The following is a 21,399-nucleotide window of genomic DNA, read 5'->3' as shown; positions in this document are numbered from 1 at the left end:
CAAATCAGGTGGGTTGCATTATAGACAGGCATGTGGGGCAGCGCAAGCTTACCAGGTATGGGTGCGGGACCAGGGTACACAGGTTGGATAGCCTCGCCTCATGTTATGGAGGGCTGCATCAAACAAGTAGTCACAAGTAGGCAGTGGCTTAGAAAGTACGGGGTACACAGATTTTTAAGGCATTGCTCATTACGCAAACAATTACAAGTAGCTGGGAGCATCGTGTACACGGGTGTACAGTAGCTGGAGGGGGAGGGTGAAGAGAAGTTACCCGGCAATGAGAGCAGGATCTAAGTGAAGGTGGGGGGCAAGTCAGGGTAAAGGCATGCTAAAGTGCTAGTGGTCGTGTAGTGGGATAACAGTATCCCATTGCGGGCAGCAGCCTAGAGGTGGAAGTGCAGATAGCTGGGAGGGCAGGGCTGAGTGAGGGACGGGCCAGTGCACAGTGCAGGGGACACTATGGGCAAAGGAGTCAGGCAGGTGAGGGAGGATAGATTACGACACAGCTTACCATAGTGGTAGTGGTGCTCGTTGGCAGGTCTGGACGGTGCTTGAGTGGATATGTAGTGTGCAGGTAAAGGCAACAGGGGTAGTCTTGTAAAAGGGGGGCGCCAGCTGCCCGGCATGTCCCAGCGAGGCACCGGACAGGCAAAGAGGCTTTTATGTGGGCCTTCGATGTGAACGGCGGCAGGGCCACAAGGAAGGAAATAGCGTGATTCCCTCCAATCAGGGGTACGCTTGTGAGGGCATAGAGACGGTCTCGCCGGCGGGAAGGTCGCAGGCTGCAGGAGCTGCAGACTCAGTGTTCGTGTAGTAAAAAAGGTGGCATCCATCTTCAAGGAGCAACTGCTCCGGGTGAGAACACGGTCACTTCTCTGCATCAGCCTCCTCCTGTCGCTTAAAGAGTTGCATCACTCCTGATGTAGCTTGAGTAATTTGGATGCATTTGTTCTCATTTGTTAAAGCAAAGCTTTCATTCTCATCTTCCCTACAACACCTTTGTGGAAAATGATCCCTTGGCAAATTTAAGACCTATGATTAAGACCATAAAGAGCTGGGTGGTGGAACAAGTTAAAGCTTTTATGACTACTTACCTTCAATGCCTGATGGCTACTCAATCAGGCTTCTGGTCCAGGAAAAGTATCGCAATTAAGCAGGTGCTTGAGGGACATGCTCAAGAAGGCCACCTAGATTTGTAGCTCCATGACATTCTCCAAAATCATTCTCGCTTCTAACCTTGCAGAGGGGACTGTGGGTCCTAACTTGTGATGGGTAAGCATCTCGAGACAGCCCTGGATCATACGAAATGAAACCTGTTCTGCTGGTCCCTCCCTGTGTGAAGAGGCCTACCCGCTGATACACAAGTGACTCTTGTGGGCTTTGGCAGGGAAGAGGTGGTACTTTCCTCTCTCTGCTGTAACTTCTCGGATAGCAGCCTAACACAGGCACACCTGGAGAAGGTAGTGCGGATGGCGCAGACCCAGCCGAGACTGATGGAGGCCTTGGAGGCAATGCTACCCTTAAAATAGCCATCGTTACTGTAGAAATGGTGACTGCAGTTGTGGACAAAGCCTGTAGACCTGACAGAAACCAGTTCTGCCGGACTGGCGGACGGTGTCATCGACTATGATGATTAAGATGGGTCATCAACGAGGATGTTTTTTGAAGTTGAGGATGAGCCTACCGACGAATATGAACGCTGCTTCATCGACCGGATTGTGTTGGTTGACGGTGAAGGAATGGCCAATCACCGGCCCTCTGAAAACAGAGTCCCCTTCATGACCGTCGCCGATCCAGACGACAGACTCTGTGGCCGCGGTGCTCATCGACGAGGAAGTCTGAGCGTGCAAGGACTTTGGCTTTATAGGTACCTTCCTCTTGGAAGCGTCCACAAAGGACCTCAACCTTTTGCCAGAGGGAGTAGGCTCATTGGATCTGCAAGCCATGGCAGAGGCATGATTGTGCACAGATACTGAGCCAGAGGCGTTTCCTTTGGCCAGCCAAGATACCAACGTCTCATGGTGATCTTTTCTTGTCTTAGTGGGGAAAGACTGGCAGATGGGGCATCCCTCCACATCGTGGTCTGGGTGCAGGCAATAAGTACACTTTTGGTGGCGGTCATTGATGAAGACATTCTTCTTACCGTATCTGGAGCAGGTCTTAAAGAGGTTCTTCTTCTCGGTCTCTGACATAGCGTGCGCACTAGAACAAAACTCAGCTTGCAGCCTCACGCGAGGTAGCGATCCAACGGAAGTTGGGATCAAGAACGGCAACAAATCCTTGCTAGTGACAAGTCATAACGGTGACGAAGGGAAGACAAAATCCTAAGAAATATCAAAAATAGGCAAAAATACTCTAAAGGGTCGAGGAGTGAAACTTGAGGACTCTGAACATGAAAACGTGCAGTAAAAATCTGAAGATGGCCACAAGGGGTGGAGCTAATGAGGACGAATGTCATTGGTTGAGGCAGTATGACCCAAAGTGACAGCAATAGACTATAGAAGCAACAGTGCAGTTTTTAGCTTAAAGCCAAACTGTTTTACTTTACTGAGTGTTCCCAGTCGGACAGCGATGAAGATTCATAGCATGTGAATCCATGCAAGACCCCACGCTGGAGAAGTGTTCTTTCTCAATAGAAAATACCATGTGGAATAACTCCCTTCCCCTGGCTTCTCTTTAGGGTCCCAGGCCCTTCAAGGATGGTCAGTGGTCTCCGACTGAGGCGAGGGGGGGGGGTTCTTTGGATGCTCTCTTGGCTTTCATTTAGTATCTCAGACCCTTCCCTGGTGGTCAGTGGTCTCCTCACCGAGACAAGGAGGGAGGATTCCTCTTAAATTTGCTTTGCTGAACTTCACAGGGTCCCAGACCCTTGTATGGTTTGTAACGGTTTCACTGTGCAGAGGAAGTCCACCTCGGATGCACTCTGTAGTTCTGATGGGGTCCTACACCCTCCTTAGTCCCTCGCTGGGCATGCGCTCAGAGTTTGAGTTTTCAGAAAGTCTTACACGGTTCCATACCTTCCCTTGCCCCTCTCTAGGCCTTGCAACCCTCACAGTGTGCTTTGGCTACCCTCCTTGACTCCTCTTGTCCCTAACAGCCCGCTCATAGCTCCCATTACCTACTGGGACTCCTGCATACGGTGGTGGTTCTTGCTGGGACTGAAGTCGGCCATTGGGGTGCACTCTCCACTGTCGTCGGCTTCCTGCAGTTTTCTGGTTTGGCTCCTTGCAATATCGGTACAATTCTGAGACTGCCCGGTCCACCTCCTCCTGAAAGCTGTAGTCGCCTAGGTTCATAGAACTGACGGACGTCGGGTCCTGGAGAGCCGCCTTCTGCTTCCCGTCAGTGGTTTCTGCTCTACGGTCTTTGCCACTTCTCGGCTCCCGCGTCTGACAGGATACTTCCCTGCTGCTGCTCTAGGGCTAGCTCGACAACGTGCTGATTTCTTGTTTGGTTTTTAAACTCTGCCAATGTCTATTCACTTGCAGAAGGCTAGAAGGCAGTTCCCAGTTTCACTGATCCATCTTCATGCCTCTGCATATCCTCCTCGTGTCAGTCTTGAGAAAAAGGCATCTTCGTGTCATTTATCATCTTCTTCCCAGTACTTTCAAAAGGATCCATCTTGGAGGCATTATTATAGCATATAGTGTTATGCCCAATAAGAGGTTGTGAGGTGGTATAACCATTGTGATGACTGATTGGACACTGGGGTTGGGACTATAGGGTCTGTAACCTAGGTGGTCATCCTGGTCCCCAGGATGGAAGTTCTTCTCCATGAGGATCTCCTGCATTATACCACCGCTAGGAGGACTATTGGGTAGCGGCCTCACCTATCTAGCCACATGAGAAGGGGCTCCCCACCCTGGGCAGAAGCAACGACACCTAGTGATTCATCACACTGAGTCTCCACTCCACTCCCTACGAGCACCGCAGGACGTCTTCCATCTAGCGGAGTAAATGTTGCCTCTCCGTCGGGACCTCCAAACTCCTGTCCTGCCGAGCCTGAAATACAACGGTCCACCCACTTCCTCTCCTCGGGCAGCGCAACTGGTGGGCCCAGTTTCTCTCGCTGCTCTCCCGGCCTGCCTGCCGCTCGGTCGTTTCCACCATGTCACTGCACCCCTCAGTCCCTTCAAAAGAGGGTCATCAACTCCACACCTGGGGCTCCGAACACTGCGGCCCTCCTCTTGTACCCGCATGGGGGTAATGCCGCTGCTGTAACAAAAGCAGCGGATTGAGCAGAAAATCAACGTTTTAAAGGATACTTTTTCACCAGAAACCTGGGAACTCCCATTTTGGCAGGTTCCACCCATTCCCTGTTCAAAGCCTCAATAATTTCAGGCAACATCAAAAAGCCCATTTTAGGTGGGGACTGCAACTGCTTAATCTTGGCATCAATTGTTGTGGAAGGCTTTCATGTCTAGGTTGCTGCACACATAGTCCATAATTCCCCCCGCCCCCATCAATTCGTGGGATATCAACTTATTTCCTCCTTCCAGAGGATCATACTCTGGTTCAGGCACAGGATTGTCCCCACTCCCCTCTTCTAGCAGCAGTTTCTTGGGGGGTGGAGCACCATACACAGCAAGCTGGGGAAAGTGTTTCTCTAATGCCCCGTCTACTGTTGCTTCAAGCATTTCCTGTATTCTCTAGGCATAGTGCAGGTGCAGGAAGGGTACAGTGCCTGCGTTTAAGTTTCCTTTTCCTGTGACGGTAAAACAACCAGGATAGCTCTCTTACAGGCGATGTAGGCATGGCAAATAGCAACCAGCACTTGCCTAAGCAACCAGTAGAAACTGTTCGGCACACAGAGTAAGTCACCTGCCTTAAAGAATGCTGAAGCACTGGTTGCCATGCAACCGGCCAAGCTTCGTGGACCGTAAAAACCTTCTTGCAGGTCCTCCGCAACGGCTCATATGCCGTCCACGGGGCCTGACCTCCCTGAACATTGTGCACTTTCTGCCGGGTGGCTTAACAGTGGGTGCGTCCGCTTCACGAGACAGTTTACTCCGACCTGACCCTCGGAGACCGATGCACAAGTTTCTTCCGGGGACGGGTCACATCAGTATCTGCTGAAGACGGACAACAAAACAGGATGTTTGTCGGGAGGAGAGAGAATATATGGGCCTGCCGCTGTAGGGACAGGGCATGCAGGGGAAAAAGGACCAAAAAGGTTTTTGGCTATGAAGAATGTCAGTCAGGGGCCGGCAGATCCTCATTGTGTAATGACAGACAAGGAAGATGGGACGAGGAGGTAATGAGCTCTGATGCATCGCGAGAGTTGTCTAGTACGCAGATTGCATTTGACAGCATATGCTCTGCTAGTCACTGAAGCAAGAAAGATATGGAGCAAATTACCGAAAGAATCCAAGGTCAATATGATTAACAGCACAATCCTTACAACATGGGATGGAGGTAGACAGATAACAGACCTATGCAAAGTAGCCTCATTAGTTTAGATCCAGGAAAAATGGACATCATTAGTTTAGATCCAGAAAAAATGGGAATTTGAAAAAGGAAACTGGTTAGAAGATGGATTGATTTTCTTCACAAAACACAGGTTTGAAATCCAATGCCATTGTTCTGTTATCATGTAACACATTCTTTAAAAGAAATGACTTATCAAGATAACAATTCAATTTTGATCAATAATTCTTCTTGAAATAAAACATTTTGTCAGGATAGCAAAAAGCAGCTTGTCTCAGTGATGCTACTGCTTGTCAAACAAATCATCAAGTTCATGAATTATCTTCATTGAACCAAGGTTCTTTCAAGATATCAAACTATCATTTTCTTTCCTGGTCCACTCGACTGCCAGGAAGAAAACTCCTACAACTAACTTCAAACTTGATGGCAATATTGATTCCAAGCTTCTCCACACCAATCTCCCTTGGAAGGAGGTCTGGCCAATAACTGCCTCTTCTTATAGTCTCCTGACCAATGTTCCCTCTAATTTTTTTGGGCTGTGTGCGCCAAAGAATAGTTGTGTGCGGGCTGTTTTTCAGTCATGTGCGCAACTGAGTGATGCGCTGCCAGACCGGGGGTGGTCGGCGGCGGCGGCGGCGCAGCAGCGCCCCACCAGTGAGCAAGGCTTAGTGATCAGATTCCACAGTGTGCAAGCGAGGAATGCGAATTTGCGGCACAACAAGCTCTACTTCAAGGGACATTTGGGTGCTCTAATTTCCTCCCAAAACTTTAGCTCTTCTGAAATTGTGTCCTTTTACATCTCTAAACATTAGCAAGATCTTTCGTTTTATGATGGGTTGGTACAAGAACAGAGATTCTGCCTCACACATTAATATTAGCACAGCATTAGCTTCTCCATTCTCAGTTCACTAAATGTATGGAATATAAAGGAAATGCTTTCTCTTGGTTTAATGAAATAAACAGTACATGAACATGATTAATGACAAAGGCGACTTAATAGAAGGCGGGGTATGAATGGACATTGGACTCTGACAGTTAAATAAAAAGCACTGAATCATGTAATCATGTAATCTCAGATGATTGTCACCACTCACCTCACCAATGCCATTTGTGAATGTCATGTGACTGCCAGTGTTTAAGCATAAGGTCTGTTGTAACTTTTAGATCATGTGATCTCCATATGTGTAGCAGTGGAGAAAAGAGGTGTTCATTCTACAATACTCTGCCCGTACGAGGCCTACTGTGTATTTATTTGCAACTGGATTTAATTCTAGAGGGTTTTTACTTGTTGCACCATGGAGTACTGACCTTCCACACACCAGGTTGGTTGGAGAACAATCGTGTGGCAAGCACGGGATGGCTCTATCTCTTCTACACATATCCCAATTCAACATATTGAGGGTTCATGTGTCTGTTACATTACAACACTCCAGACAACGTCTCTACAGCCAATTTACACAACATCACCACCTGTCCACTCCCTGCCCTGGCCCTTTTCGGGATACCAATGCCCCTATGCCCTCGACAAAGACACTGTGGGGTCGGTGCTTCCGAACTGCACACAGCAACAAAGGCTAGCTATCATCCGGGGTCAGACTGGGCCATGTAATTGTCTCAGGCACCAAAGAAAAAGTGGCTCGCACTTGCAAATCGCTTTTCATTCCTTTTGTGATACTGTTTGATTAGTACCCAGGGGAGCTTTTTGATAAAGTGACATGCAAATTGTACATTTTAAAGAATATTTATTCAGCAACACTGGTCAAAACTACTAGTCACAGCAGAGTAAATTAACTCATCAAACTGGCCCAATAAGGGTCCCAGTGACTTTCTTTCTTTCACCAATGCATTAGGGCTGAACCCCTGAGCTGCTCGGGGCTGGCCCTCTTGACTACAGCAAATGAAACTCTGCTGCAAGACCAGGGGCTCTGTGTGTAAACCAGCTGACTCGCACACTAAACTTTTTCTTTCTTTTACCAATAAATCAGGGGATAGCGTGAACGCAGTCCCCCACTACCAGAAATAATGCACTCGAGTACCCTGCATTTGGGGACATCGCAGGGGTCAGCAAACCCGATGTGCAATGGATGAGCCTCACCCTGGGAGCTCTGCCTTTCTGATCACAGATGCTCCCCTGCCAGGTAATTATGAGTTGCGAGCAAGAGGGCAGGGGTTGGGCGACGGGGCCTGTTCTGGAAGCCCCGCTAAGCGAGGGTGAGAAGGCCTGCACTGACCCAGACCCAGCCCTCCCGGAACCCCTGAGCATCTGCAGAGCTGCCTGCCCCACGGGCAGGGGAAGCTCCGGCAGGCAGAGCCCAGCAGAAGAGGCACATTGTAGCACAGTTCATTTCTCCCATCAGGCCCTGCTCGGCCCGAGATTTGCATAAATTCGGACCTGGCCGCCAGCCAGCAGGCCCAGTCGGATAGCGAGCAGGCCTGGTGCAGTGGGCCCACTGGCCCGTCGGCCCCAGGCGGGTCCATGGCCCTCCTGAGCCGACAGGTCACCCTGCTTAAATAGAGCGTCTCGGGTGGGGTGCCCCCCATCAGGACATGGCAATGCCGTGCAGGCAAGGCCCGATCGGTGCTCGGACGGGGCCGGCGGTAGCCAGGCCCCCTCTCCCCCATAAATCCCCAGGAGCTGCTGTAGCCAGACCCCCCCCCCATAAATCGCCAGGAGCTGCTGGCTGTGCCTTCTTCAGGTTGGAGGGCCTGGGCGCAAAAACAGAGCACGGGCAGGGTGGCTTCAAGAATTACCGGGGCACCTGATAGCATGGGGCGCACATGGGTGGGGGCTGGCGGGGTGGCGGCCGGGTGACATCCATGGGGAAACACACCATAGCGTTTTTTGCCAAACCCTTTTATAAGTCGAGAGTCCTCTCCTCCTTACCTTGTAGCACAGTGGCAGGCTGACTGTTGGCTGCTGACTGTGGCCTGGGTCATCGTCGCCTCGCCTGGTGGTCCTCCTCAGTGTGGCTGTCCTGTGTGTGGGCTGGGCACTGGGCTGGCTGGTGGTGTGACTGAGGTCCACTGGTGCACCCCAATAAATCATGCCCGGCCAGGGCCAGGGTGGGTCAGAGGCCCAATAGCATCAGTCACGTGCATCACGCCGTGATGGACCTGGCGGCACTGAGTCTGGGCGGGCACGAATTTTCATTGGCTTGTTCTTCCCCCAGGCACAAGTGGAAGTTGTTTCAACTTTGTAAAGAAGTGCAACAACAAATTTGTTGTTACTTCCTCCAAAGTTGAAGCAACTAGTGTGCGATGTGAATGGGCCCCAGCTCAGCCCTGCAGGCAGGCTGCCCCCCCCAGGGTCAGGACTCGGAGGGAGGCGGCAGGTGTTACAATTGCTTTAGTGTGTGCAATTGCTTCAGCCGCCTGCCACCTCCCTCCACAGATCAAAGTAAACGTTGAACTCGGCCGGCCCGAGCAGAGCGCGGGCCGAGCACCACACGGCACCGGCCCCCCACGGCCGCCGGTGGCCCGCCCACCATTTTGAATGATGCTGCCTGCTTGCTGCACATGCATCTGCATGCATCATAAATTATGATGCATGCATGATGCAATCATCAAAGCAAGGTAACAACATCTAGTGTTAACTTGCTATGATGATGAATTGGGTGCAGACACTGCAGAGTGCAGTCTGCAGACAGTGCCGCCGATGCCTCCTGGCTCCTGCCCTGCCCAACCCAGCCCCAGGCAGCCCAGCCCCCAGGAGTCCGACTTGACTTACCGGCCGCGGGCTGAAAAAAAAAAAAATCACCAAATGATGATTGGAGTGCGCGGCAAAATAAGCACTATGCGCGGCTCACAATCAAAAGGTGCGCAGCCGCACAGGCGCACACCTTACAGGGAACATTGCTCCTGACATATTCCAGTTTTCCCTAAACTGAGAACAAAATGTACAAAACATATGCTTAACAGGTCTCTCAATAACTTCTGGACAGACTTTTGACGGATAGCAGTTTGGGTTGCATGCTTACTTCAGTTGAAATCCCAAAAGGTTGTGCCCTTGTCACCTTAGTATGGTTTCACAGTCGATGGGTTGTTGACAATGTGAGATACAAGCTTTTCCAAAAGTATATCTCTGAAAAAGGGATTTATGCCTTAGTTGCTTTATTAAGGGGTTTTCACAACTTCTTGGCTGATGGTATGAGATTTTCTCAGTAGTTGTCTTGATATGTTATATCGGTAGCCTATTGGCTGTGGGTAGTATTGGATTGAGGCTTTCCGCACTGATAGTTCTCCTAAGTCTTTTGATATCCTCTTGGCTGTGGGTAGTACTGGTTATAAACTCTCCCCTCTTGTAGACCTTATAAGGGAACTTTCTTCCGTGCCACTTTGCTTCGTTTTCTTTAATTATTCGGCATTCAGTAAATACATTTTGCTTTGATTGTTCATATGTTTGGTATTCAAAATTATTGCTTTGCAACAGGGGTCAGCATTAATTCTGTCAACTCATCAGTTCTCTGCAGCATCTCCCTCTGCCTTTTAGGCTTTGTGGCGCTCCTTCAGCGTCCGTTCTGCTTTCTATTCCGCGAGCCTCAGGTAAGTTGCGCATCGGTCTTCGGTAACATCGACAGCTTTGTTGATCTTCCACAACTTTGTTGGTCTGCCACAGGCTGCTCTAGGAGCACGCCTCCCTGTCAGCCAGCTTCTTCTTAGTATGCCACTTTTGGCTGCACATACTCTGCAGTTCAGCTTGCTTTCACCTTTCAGGGTGACTCTTGTTGGTGGGATTCTCTCCGCGGCTGCTCCTGCACCACGGATGGCTTCATCTCCTCCAGCTACCCCTCCCGCACGGCCATTCATTGCTACTTTGCCTTCGAACTCTGCTTCACCTTCATCTCTTTTGTTCCACAGCTAGGCCTCATCTTGGATTTCAAATATCCCGCTCAGGTGCTTTGAATGGCAGCAACTAGACCACACCTTTGAATATTCACCATGCAGAGTCCTTCTTGCCTCTGAGCTCTTCCTCCTCGTCCCAGTACTTTTAGCATTATCATTATGGGAATAATTTTAAATAAGTCAGACTATTATATGAACTGAGAGTTATTACAGTAAGGGGAGATTGTAGAAAATGTGTGTAATCCCACAGAGTGATAATTTCTCAACCTTTTGAGGCACCAACTTTGTTTTGATTTACTGACATTTTATAACAGGCTCTTTGACATTAATATTAGAAGGCTTGGTACATAGATAGCATGCAATTAAATATCTGGGAATGATTTCATCTTCATCCTCAGAAGAATATGAATACTGTGTCTCTCCTGGTAGAGTCATCACTTCCCCTTGGTAGCTATTTCCTCCTTAGAAATCCTTCCCCCCCAATATAACCCCCAGGGTTAGGATCAGGTAGCGACTGCCTTCCCCAGGCCACATGGGAGGAGATTTTAGGCTGGGATTTAGTGATGACTCTGCAGGATTCATCACAGGGATCATTAAGAGTATGACAGTGCAGTAAAAAAGGTAGTAATTCCATTACCACACCACTGTACTACAGTCTTGGTGGGGAGTTGGAAGATTATCCTCCAGCAAAAGGGGAATCTGCAACTTTACTGCCCATAAAATAAATAAATAGGCAACAATCAGCAGAATTACTGACTTCCAGTTGTAATTCCGCCAAAATACCTATGAAGTCCTATGGACTCCAAAAGATGGGGACTTACATGGCCAACCACAGCCTCGACCCCCTTTGCCCCTGTGTGTTCCATGAATGTGATTAATGGTAAAGATTTTATTATCACCCAATGCCTTCCCATACTGGTTCTGGCTGGAGTCTCTTGTCTTTCACAGGACCAAAAGAAAAAAGTATGCATTGCAACAGCTGTGAAACATCCAAACGGAAAGAAAAGCAACAGTGCAGCAACTAACACGCACTATAAATGTCCCCCACAACCAGGTAGCCTCTAGCACTGCAGAAAGACCAATAAATCACTGCAGCAAAAGGAAAAGGAACTTACAGACCTGCAGCAGGCCAGCATAACAGCAGGGAGTTAATTAGAGATATTGTATGGCGAGAACAAGGCGGAAGTGGAAGTAGTGATGAGGGGGTAGTGAAGCGAGGGGTGAAGGTAGTGGTAAGAAATAGGCAGAGTGTGTGGTAAGGTTAGAGTCCAGAGTTGTAGATCAGGGATTGGGAGTAGGAAAGTGGTAAGGAGAGTAGAGCAGAAAGAGTATAAACCTTGGAGGGACAGAAGAGAGAGTGGGAAGATGACCGGACTGAGACTGGATGGGAGCGAGAGTAGAACATACGGTATAGTAAGATCAAGAGAGGGGAGAACAGGAATGACTGAGGGAGGGAGACTGTAACCAGGTGTCCTTTGATGCCATTAGTCAGAACCTTGACATTCCTATTGAGAAACTTTGGGGGATACCCTTTAGGGTTGGGGCACGATTAGGAAGTTCCATAGCGATAAATATAGATAAGGCTACAGCCGTTAGGCTTTCAATGAGCTATCTACCTGATAGTAGGGGTTACTGATTGCTAGCTAACCAATCTGGGTTTAGAGAGACCTGGGTTAGAGAGGGGGGAGACCACTGGAAATGAAAGAGGGGCGGCCATTAGTTTGGCTAAATCCAAATCAATTCACTGCAGATCTGATTATCTTATCTGTTTAATAGAAACCCTTGAACCATCCTTAAGACTTTGGGCGTTTGTGAAACCGTCTGCGACAAAGGGTGATCTGACAACATTTTGCAACGGCGGTAGCGCTCACCAGTGGCCCACATACACCAGCTCCAAGGGGCAGACGTCCTGGCACAATTCACGGGATTGACTCAAAAGCGTAAACTACATTTTGGTTGAAAGGCCACGCATTTCAAGAGAAAAACAACTGTTGACCAAATGTGTAAGGCTGTAGCAGTCATTAGAGAAACCTCAAATTGCAATGCCCTGGAAGTCATCCAAGATTCTTGCTCTGAATGTCTGCTCATGCAAGGCGTAGCTCCCTCTCCATGAATTATGTGAAAGATTTCCAACAATAGACGCTTAGATATTTTTCGTTGGTGTAATTTTGGGCAGAGACATCTTGTTCCTCTGATGTAACTACCGCAGTTGGCTGCCGGTCTGTAATGCCGTTGGATTGGAGTGGTGTAGCGACCATGATAAGATCTCTGTTTGGCCAAATCATATTCCAATGTTAGTTCTGCTACTATATGCTTGCATTTTGTTGTGGCACCCTATTTGTATTCCCTATGATTCACCCTGAAGCTATTTATCGTTTTATTTTTTTCTGAAAACAAATCAAGCCTTTAAAAAAGAATGCTTGAAAAGCATGCAGCCCTTCATGCACCCCGTTGTGAAAATAGTTTGTGTTGCAGTCATTTCAATGTGGTTTGTTGATGCGCGTTTCCACTGCACTACATTCTGTAAAACACTTACCAAGTCATAACATGCCTGGGCTGATAGACTGTGCATGTGATAGCCTCTTTCCCATGAGAATAACTCTGCAGAGAAAGTACACTGCCTAAATGATGGACTTTACTTCTTTGATATCCATTCGGTTCTCCCAATTTGTGAATAGGAAAACATAATGAAAGTGGTCAGACTCATTACTGACTTGCTGGGGGGATTAGGTATCCTCTTTGTGGCTGGATATTTTGATCTATAAACCCAAATGGCAGGTATGCCATTCTTTATGTTCAGATGTTCCAGATGCCAAAAGGTTTAGATATATTCATAAAGTACCTATAAGGCAGTTACAGCATCTGCTGGTGAGCTAACTACCCTTAAACTGGCAACCACCAAGCACATGAAATGTATGATACGAATAATTGAAAAATCGCAAATTAAGGTTACTTCATTGCGTGGGTTTAAAATGTGAAGTTGCAAGCTCCCAGCCAGGCATAAAAAGTCACTCCCTCCCTTAATTTGTTGCAACAGGAACACAGAATTGTTTACTCGCCCAGAGTACATCATTGCTTGCCATTGGCAAGTGGCGTGTACAGATTTTGAACCCTCCTTTATTGTACTAAAAGAAAAGCATCTATCTCCTGCACCAAAGTTTAATCTTGTGTCAGGAGTACATTCCGAGGCATTTGGATACTTCAGCTGCATTTCCTTCATATTGAGAAAGAAAGAAAATGGCGCGCTTTGCCTTCTGTCATAAAAGTTGTTGAGCTGCATTGTGCAGCAATCACTAGCTATTCTACACTGGCATGGACAGCTGAATCAACAGTGTGAGATGAAGATAACGATACAATTAACAACCCTTAACAATGAATGAAACCTGCTTAAGGTGCTAGCAAAGCAGTCCAATTATCACACACAGCACCTGAACCTTAGATGTTACAACGTATATTTGCATTCGCAAAAAGCTTAGGTCATATTCAGCACTAATATATATATATATATATATATATATATATATATATATATATATATATATATATATATATATATATATATATATATATATATATATATATATATATATATATATATATATATATATATATATATATTCTTTTGCCAAGAGGCTTATATTAGCAAAGCTTTAACTAATGCCACTGGCACAGAATGGATAGTGACATTTTCCATCACTGGCCAGCTTTTTGCAAACCAATAAATGAATATGTGAGCAGTATTTATATCTGTGCGGCCAGAGGCATAACCCGTGAACAAAAACAAAAAGGTTTGAAGAGAATACCCAGTTCAGCAACATACTCTTTTGCATAAACCTGTGTGTTTTTCCCTCCTGAGATTCTGTTTAAAAGTGGCTGCCAAACCGTAATGCTAAGTGCAGGAAGGGGATGAGAGAGCAGGAACTAATGAAAAAACACACTGTTTTGTGATGCTTTGAACATCTGTCCCTAAACCAAAGACAAGACTGGTGGCTCTTCCATGATCGGTGTTTGGCTAGCTTACATGCTAAGTATGTCAGCTTCAAATCCACATTTACAACACAGGCCGCACAACAAATGTACTTCAAGACTGGGCTGTGTTCAAAGTTCTGAAGTTGAGGTGCTGGTAAAACTCAACCTGCACTAAGAAACACAGGATGAGCGAGAATGTAAAGCCCTGTAATGCCCGTCCGTGAGGCATCATGTGTCTACTTCATTCATAAAATGTTTGAACTCGAACTGTTATTACTCTGACACATTCACTGAACCTCATACAAAGAACCTTTGCATTAATAGACGATTCTGCATCAATTGAGTGCTTGCTGCTCCACCCATTTCTATCACATTCTAAGATCGATTTTAAAATATTGGTATCAGATTGATGCTAGTTCTTCAGGCTGGTGCTGCACCCATTCATTGATTTAACTCGTATCTAGCAGATGTACAAGTTGATTTGAATTCCATAGACTACTGGTGCTCCCTAGAGTGTGATTTCACCCTGTGGCGTGGTGGAATAAGGAGTCAGACAAAGGGGTGGCATGTTTCAACAACGTTTTATTTAAGAAATAAAGAAAATAACCTACCACTAAACATGGTTTTCTCTACCTAAACACATATCTACTCGTGTGCTCGTCCTCAGGATGTTTGTTCAAATAAAAAGTGTCCGTCCTATGTCCAAAAACCCACTCTAACCCTACCACTAATATACAAAAGGGTTCAGCATCCAAATGAAAACAGTACCTCAAGAATGACAGACTTTTCCTGGGGAACAGGCTTAGTCTTTATCTCTTTAGCAACAATCCTTTGCTTTAGTTTCTGATTCAACAAAGAGAGTATGTCAAGGAGAAGGACTCCCTTCTCCGGACCCACCTTCCACAGTCTTGAGGGCTGTCCTAGGATAGACTTTTGCAATAATCCTCAAAAGTCTCTTCACATCTTCCAAAGGGCTCCTGAAGGCTTGCTTTACCGTTCCAGCAATTCTTCCCAGTCTTGTGACACTATGAGGATTATTTCCAGACAGCTCTTGTTGTCTAGTATCTTCTTGACTATTGATTGGATTACCACTGTGGCGAGGGAGATTCCTCCCGATGCACTCTTGACCCTTAGATCTTTTGATCTCACAACTGAGACAATGGAGAGTATTCCTGAGGCTCTCTTGACTCTAGGTTCTTCTGGGTGTCACTGCTGTGATGAGGGAGATCACTCTGAAGGCTTTCTTGATTCTTGAGCGGCCCTATAGGGGTTACTGTGTCGCCCGCTACCTGTTACATGTCGGTACAGCGTCACTGGTTCTTCCTAGGGTGATGGGCTGGCTAGCGTTACTTCAGCACTTGCTTCCTTCACTCTGCTCACCGTTTCGTTCTTGCGGCTCCGCCTAGACTTGGGCCACACAGCTCCGGCGCAGTTGTAGGACCACATGGTCCACCTCTCTGAGTTCATGCTACTGCTGGCTTCTTTCCCACTCTTCCACTGGTCAGGAGCTTGGCTTCCTCCGCAGCAAACCTTTCTGTTTTAACTCCTCTGTCTGCAGTTCTCTTTTCCTCTCTTAGCGCCTTGATGCCTTTTGCTCTTGATCGCGCTCTACAGGTTTCAGTACAATACAATACAAGGGGTGATGGCCATAAGGAAAGTAGTTTTCCATGAACGGAACTTAAGAGGGGCCCGATGTATAGGCTGGAAGGGGGCCCCCCATGAGCCTTGTCATCACCACGTTGAGTTCCCATGCCGGGGCAGGAGCCTTCACTGGCGGGAAAGAGCGAAAGTGTCCTTTGAGGAATTCCTTGATGAGTCGATTTGACCAAAGAGAAGACCTTCCTGGAGACCTGGTGTAGCGGAGATAGCCGCCAGATGTATCTTGATCAAGGCGTGCGCCAGTCTGACCTTGGCCAAGGAAAGCAAATATGGAAGGACCTGCGGGGCCATGACCCTCAGAGGGGATCTTCTGCGACCGGCACCACATAGTGAAACGCTTCCACTTGTGAACGTAGCACTTTAAAGTCGACGATGCCCTGGCCTTGGCGAGGACCTCCATGCAGTCTGCAGGCAACTCATGTCCTCCAAACTCTAGGGCTGCAGGAACAAAGCCCCCAGGTTGAGCGATCCAGCTTCATGATGCAGGATTGCGCCTCTTTCTCCGGCGAGAAGATCTGGGACCTCTGGTAGCTTGGATCAGAGGCGACGCTGACAAGCTGAGAAGGTCCGGATACCAAATCTGCTTCTGCCACGCCAGGAAGATGAGTATCCTCCTGCACTGACACGGAGTGTATTGATGACTCATAGCAGGAGAGGCAATGCAGGAATTGGGTACAGGAACATCCCTTGCCACGGGAAGGAGAACGCGTCCCCCAGGCTCCTCGGTTGGTGGAACCTGCTGGCAAACTTCTGACATTTGGAGTTAGCCGGCATCGCAAACAGTTCGATCTGGAGCCTGCCCCACTTGGCAAAGATGTGGTCCACCTGGTCCTGCTGAAGTTCCCACTCGTGGCAGGAGCGCAATTCCCTGCTGAGGGAATCCACAATGGTGTTCTTGACTCCCACTAGGTGAAGCGGGACAAGGAACATGTCTTGTCTGATGGTGCAGCGCCATAGGTCCTGCGCTTCCCTGGAGCGCGCTGGAGGTCGAGGACCCCCTTGTTTCCTGATGTCGAACATCGTGGTGGTGTTGTCTGAAAAGATCCTCAACACCTTGCCCATCAGAGACGGTAGAATTACTTTAGGGCCCAGAACACTGCTCGTAGCTGCAGGACGTTGATATCGAGATCCTTCTCCTCTGGCAGCCACAGACCTCTGGCATGCAGGCATCTGGTGTCGGCTCCCCAGCCTTCCAGCCAAGCGTCCATGGTAACCGTTTCCCAGAATGGAGAGTTCTGAAACCCTGTGCCCTGGGTAATGTTGGAGTGGACGCCCCACCACCTTATCGTCCGACGGAACTCGGTGTCCAGAGTGATCTTGACAGCCAAGTTTCCGGACACTTGTACCCAGCGACCATCCAGGAACTCCTGAATAGGTTGCATCTGTAGTTTGCAGAGCCGGATGAGGTAGATGCAGGACGACATCATGCCACGCAACGACTTGACAGTCTGCACCGTGGCAGTCTTCTTCGACAACAGCTGCTGCACCTTCCACTGAATGGCCGCTACCCTCTCCTCCGAGGGCGATGCTAGGCAGGACACTGTATTGAGTCTGGCCCCCAGGAACAGCGCATTCTGCGATGGTGTCAAGCAGGACTTTGGATAATTGATGGCAAATCCCAGGTCTGTCAGAAGCTTGACGTCTGCCTCAGTGTGTCCGGCGGGCAACTCTAGCAAGCGGGCCAGGACAAGTCAGTTGTCGAGGTATGGGTATATGTGAATCCCCCATAGATGCAGATGGGTTGCCATCGGTGACAGGCACTTCGTGAACACTCTGGGAGCGGACTTCAAGCCAAAGGGCAGAGCCTTGAACTGGTAGTGCTGTCCCTGGACTACAAAGCGCAGAAACTTCTGGTGTTTTCTGTGAATGGGGATGTGGAAGTAAGTGTCCTCCTTGTCCAGCGACTTCAAGAAATCCCCTGTTTCCAGTTGGCCGAGCACATGCTGAAACATGACCACCCTGAAGTTATGAGACTTGAGGTACATGTTCAGATGTCGTAGGTCTAGAATGGGCCTCCAGCCCACCGTCTTCTTTCTTACCAAGAAGTATCTGGAATAAACTCCAGAGGCCGAGTAGCGGGGGAACCAGCTCTAATGCCCCTTTTTGTAGCATGGCTCTTACCTCATCCAAGAGCTGCGGGACGTGCTGCTCCTGACGGGCTACTAGTGTGATCCACGGTCACCTGTGCTGAAATTCCAGGGTATGCCCTTGGGCAAGAGCGTCCAGCACCCATCCGTCAATGGTGATCTTTTCCCATTCATTGGCGAACCTCGTCAGCCAGCCTCCCACCGGGGTGCATTGGTGGGGGCCCAACATCTTAGCCAGTTCAGGCTTGTTAAGGCGCCGGCGTTCTGCCCTGGTGGCGACGGCAACGCTGTCCTCCTCCAATGTAGGCCTGAGAAAGGCCTCTGTGGGCTTCCCGGTTCATGGATGTGGAAGGCTACCGTTACGTGAAGGAGAAACCTTTCGAAAGACCTGCCCAACTTTCCTCTGGAGGAGCGAATGGAAGAGCAGTGTTGCTGAAGGGTGCCTAGGAAACGGGCAGTCTCCGTATCCACCTTATTGGCCTGTATGGACTCGTCGACAGCCTTCCCGAGAAGGTTATCTCTGTTGAAAGGCATGTCCAGTACCTTCATTTGGACCTCCTGACAGAAATTAGTGGCCTTCAAACAGCTTTGGCGACGAAGCCAGACACTGTTCCCCATCTGCCGGAACACTGTGCCAGCAATGTCCAGCGCCATTGTGATGGCGTGATCCGAAGCTACTTCTCTCTCCTGGAAGAGGGCGATCGCCTTCATCCTCTTGTCACCCGGGAGGAACTCCAAAAATCTGACCCAGCTTGTACCATAGCTCCCTGTCGCACCTGGCTAGGATCGCCTAGATGGTGGTCGCCCAGTCTTAATCACTTTCCTCCCCATGATGTCCATCTTCTTACCCTCGCAGTCTGGAGGGACTGAAGAGGAGGACAGGCTAGATGACCCTTTCCTCATGGCTGCCGATACCACTGAATCCGACAATGGTTGCGACCTCAGGATTCCGGTACCCAGTACTTATTCTCCAGCCTAACCCGCTTGGCTGGAGCTATGCAAGGGTTCTTCAAGAGGGCCAGGTTTTCCTCCCAGATGTCTTCCAGGTGAGGCACCGCCATGATTGTCTTCCTCTTGGACTCACGCCTCACAGGAAACCCTCCTTCCTGGTTTCTTCGAGCACCAGCTGAAACAGCTCAGAGGCTCTGGCGATCATGGAATGGAACAACCTCACCTCGTCCGGAGGGGTCGCCCTAGACTGCGCGGACCCGCTGCCCACTCCGACAATTGTGGTGGGGGAGAGGGGCACGATATGGATGTGGTGGTTGAAATGGGGGCGTCGGGTGGCGCATCCTCTTCATCAGCAGTTGGTCGGTGGCCTGGGGGACCATTGGAACAGGCCCTTGTGGCATCCTCTTCTGGATCTCCGACACCAGAGTGTGGAGGGAGGACAGGATGTCCAGAGATACATCCCTCGGCTGAGCTGGCATGATCAGAACACTAGGCCCTGCGCCGTCATCGCTGTCGTCATCCTCCACGTCCTCATGGACCGTGTGTAAGGACTCCAGGTCCTCATCGTCTGTGGATGAAAATTCCATGACCTGGGACACGCCTTGGGCTGGTCGGGGCCTCCTTGCCAGCCCCCCTTTTCCATCCTGAGCGGTCGGAGCCGGGCTCAGAGACCGCATTCTCTTCGCCACAGACACTGCAGTGATTTCCCACCTCTGAGGCAGGGAAACCTTCTGCGCTGTGGGGGTTACCTTTACAAGGTCAGCCTGTTTAGCCTTTGTGAGAGCCGCCGCCACCCGCTCTATCATCGACAAAGACTTCTCCTGGGCCGATTGGGCATTCTTGGACTGATCAGCCGTCTTCTCCTCCATCCTTGGCTTCTCCTGCAGCTTAGCGGTATTGGACGATTTCCTTTTCGAGGGGGAGCTCGATCACTGGCTGGCGATGGAGGCGGATGGTGATGTTGATCGTGCTCTGTCCATTGAGGGACCCGAATGCGCGGCGACCCCGATGGAACTGGACTTGTGGTGCTTGGCCTTGTCTTGGGTTCCCACGATGAGGCACCCTCAAAGGACTTAGAAGCCCGCTCCTAGGACCGTCAAGTCCTGTGTGAGGCATGACCCTGCACGGAGCACGCAGCAGAGGCCCTGGTGTTCAACCACACCGCTAATCTAGTGTGCCTATCCTTTGTGGTCTTTTCGGAGAAGCCAAGGCCGATCTCGCACTCTCCTTCCTTGTGGTCCAGATGAAGACCGAGACATTGCAGGTGCTTGTCCTCCACAAATATGTTCTGTAGCCCGCACTTGGTACAGGTCTTGAAGAGGGATCTGCCTTCCTTCTTCTCCTTGGTCATGGTCAGAGGGCGCGAAGTAAGCCTGATGGCCTTCTGGAAACTTCGACGAAACTTTGTCGATCTTCGCCCTTGGGTTGTGCTGAAATTCACGGACAACAGGTCCCAGCTGTCGGCAGATGGAGAGAAGAGCACATGGGATCATTTGAAACGAAATTAGAACCTTTTTCTGCAAAAAAACCCACAAAAAAACATAGAAGTAGCTCGCAGGACTCAAAACTGAAGCGTGCAGTACAAATCTGAAGATGGCTGCCAGAGGAGGGGCTTAGGGGGGGGGAGAACTGTCATTGGATGGGTGCAATATGACCCAGAGGACAGTGATTGGTTTAGAGGAGATATACAGTTTGTAAGTGAAAGTGAATTTTTTTTTTTTTTTTTACAGAGGATTCCCAGCCTGACGATGGGGAATATTACTGGGAATATTCATGAGCATGTGAATCCATGCCAGACCCCATTCTGGAGATTTCTATATTCATTTAATTCTGAAATTGTTCATAAACTCTCCCCCCTAACGTGAAAAAGTGGCTTGGTATTGTGGACTGGGGGAGACGCCTGTGAAAAGATCAGGTTTCGGCAGTGCTGGTAATGTGGGCAGCCTTCCTCAAGGCATGAGTTAAGTGACCCCTTGGGTTAAAACTCTATGTCTCATCCCCTATTGGGGTGCAACTCTAAATAGCGAGTGAGGCAGGGATCTGTCAGTCCAGGTGGACATGTCTGTCCCCGTGTTATGAATCAAACAAGGGGGCCATTGATGTATGAGTGATGTGCATGAGTAGGTCAAAAACGTCCAGCGCGTGTACAGGAAAGAGGAGCTGTGTCAGCAGATCACTACGTGTAGAAATCCCTCTGATTTCAGGTGCATCTGGGATACGGTCCTTGCTGGCATTTTAGTGTGCTTTTGTGACCATGGAATCCTCATGGGGACAGCTACGATTGGCCAAGTCAAGTGAAAGCCTAGAAATTGTACATTTGTCAAATGTCAATCTTTGTCCATAAATGCATTAATGTGATCGTCAATATTGTTGCCCACCAAGACAGTGCAACCAAAAGCCTAATCTTTTAGCATTACACAATTTTATATAAATGAACGCAGCCATTGAAATCGGAGTGCCTCAA

At 49.0% G+C, this 21,399-nt stretch overlaps 1 protein-coding gene and 1 non-coding gene across 4 annotated transcripts in view; both read right to left on the bottom strand.

The window, feature by feature from the left end:
* The window catches only part of LRRC56 (leucine rich repeat containing 56), a 1,196,120-nt gene that overhangs the window by 622,965 nt on the left and 551,756 nt on the right, over positions 1-21,399 (bottom strand). The window lies entirely within an intron of this gene.
* Positions 7,410-7,573, bottom strand: LOC138505284 (U1 spliceosomal RNA). Its single transcript, XR_011280099.1, has one exon. It is a non-coding gene; the product is annotated as a U1 spliceosomal RNA (small nuclear RNA).

Source organism: Ambystoma mexicanum, chromosome 11 (genome assembly GCF_040938575.1).
Source record: "Ambystoma mexicanum isolate Mex_15411 chromosome 11, UKY_AmexF1_1, whole genome shotgun sequence".
In the NCBI taxonomy this organism is placed as follows: Eukaryota; Metazoa; Chordata; class Amphibia; order Caudata; family Ambystomatidae; genus Ambystoma; species Ambystoma mexicanum.
This window is presented reverse-complemented; position numbering and strand designations above follow the sequence as displayed.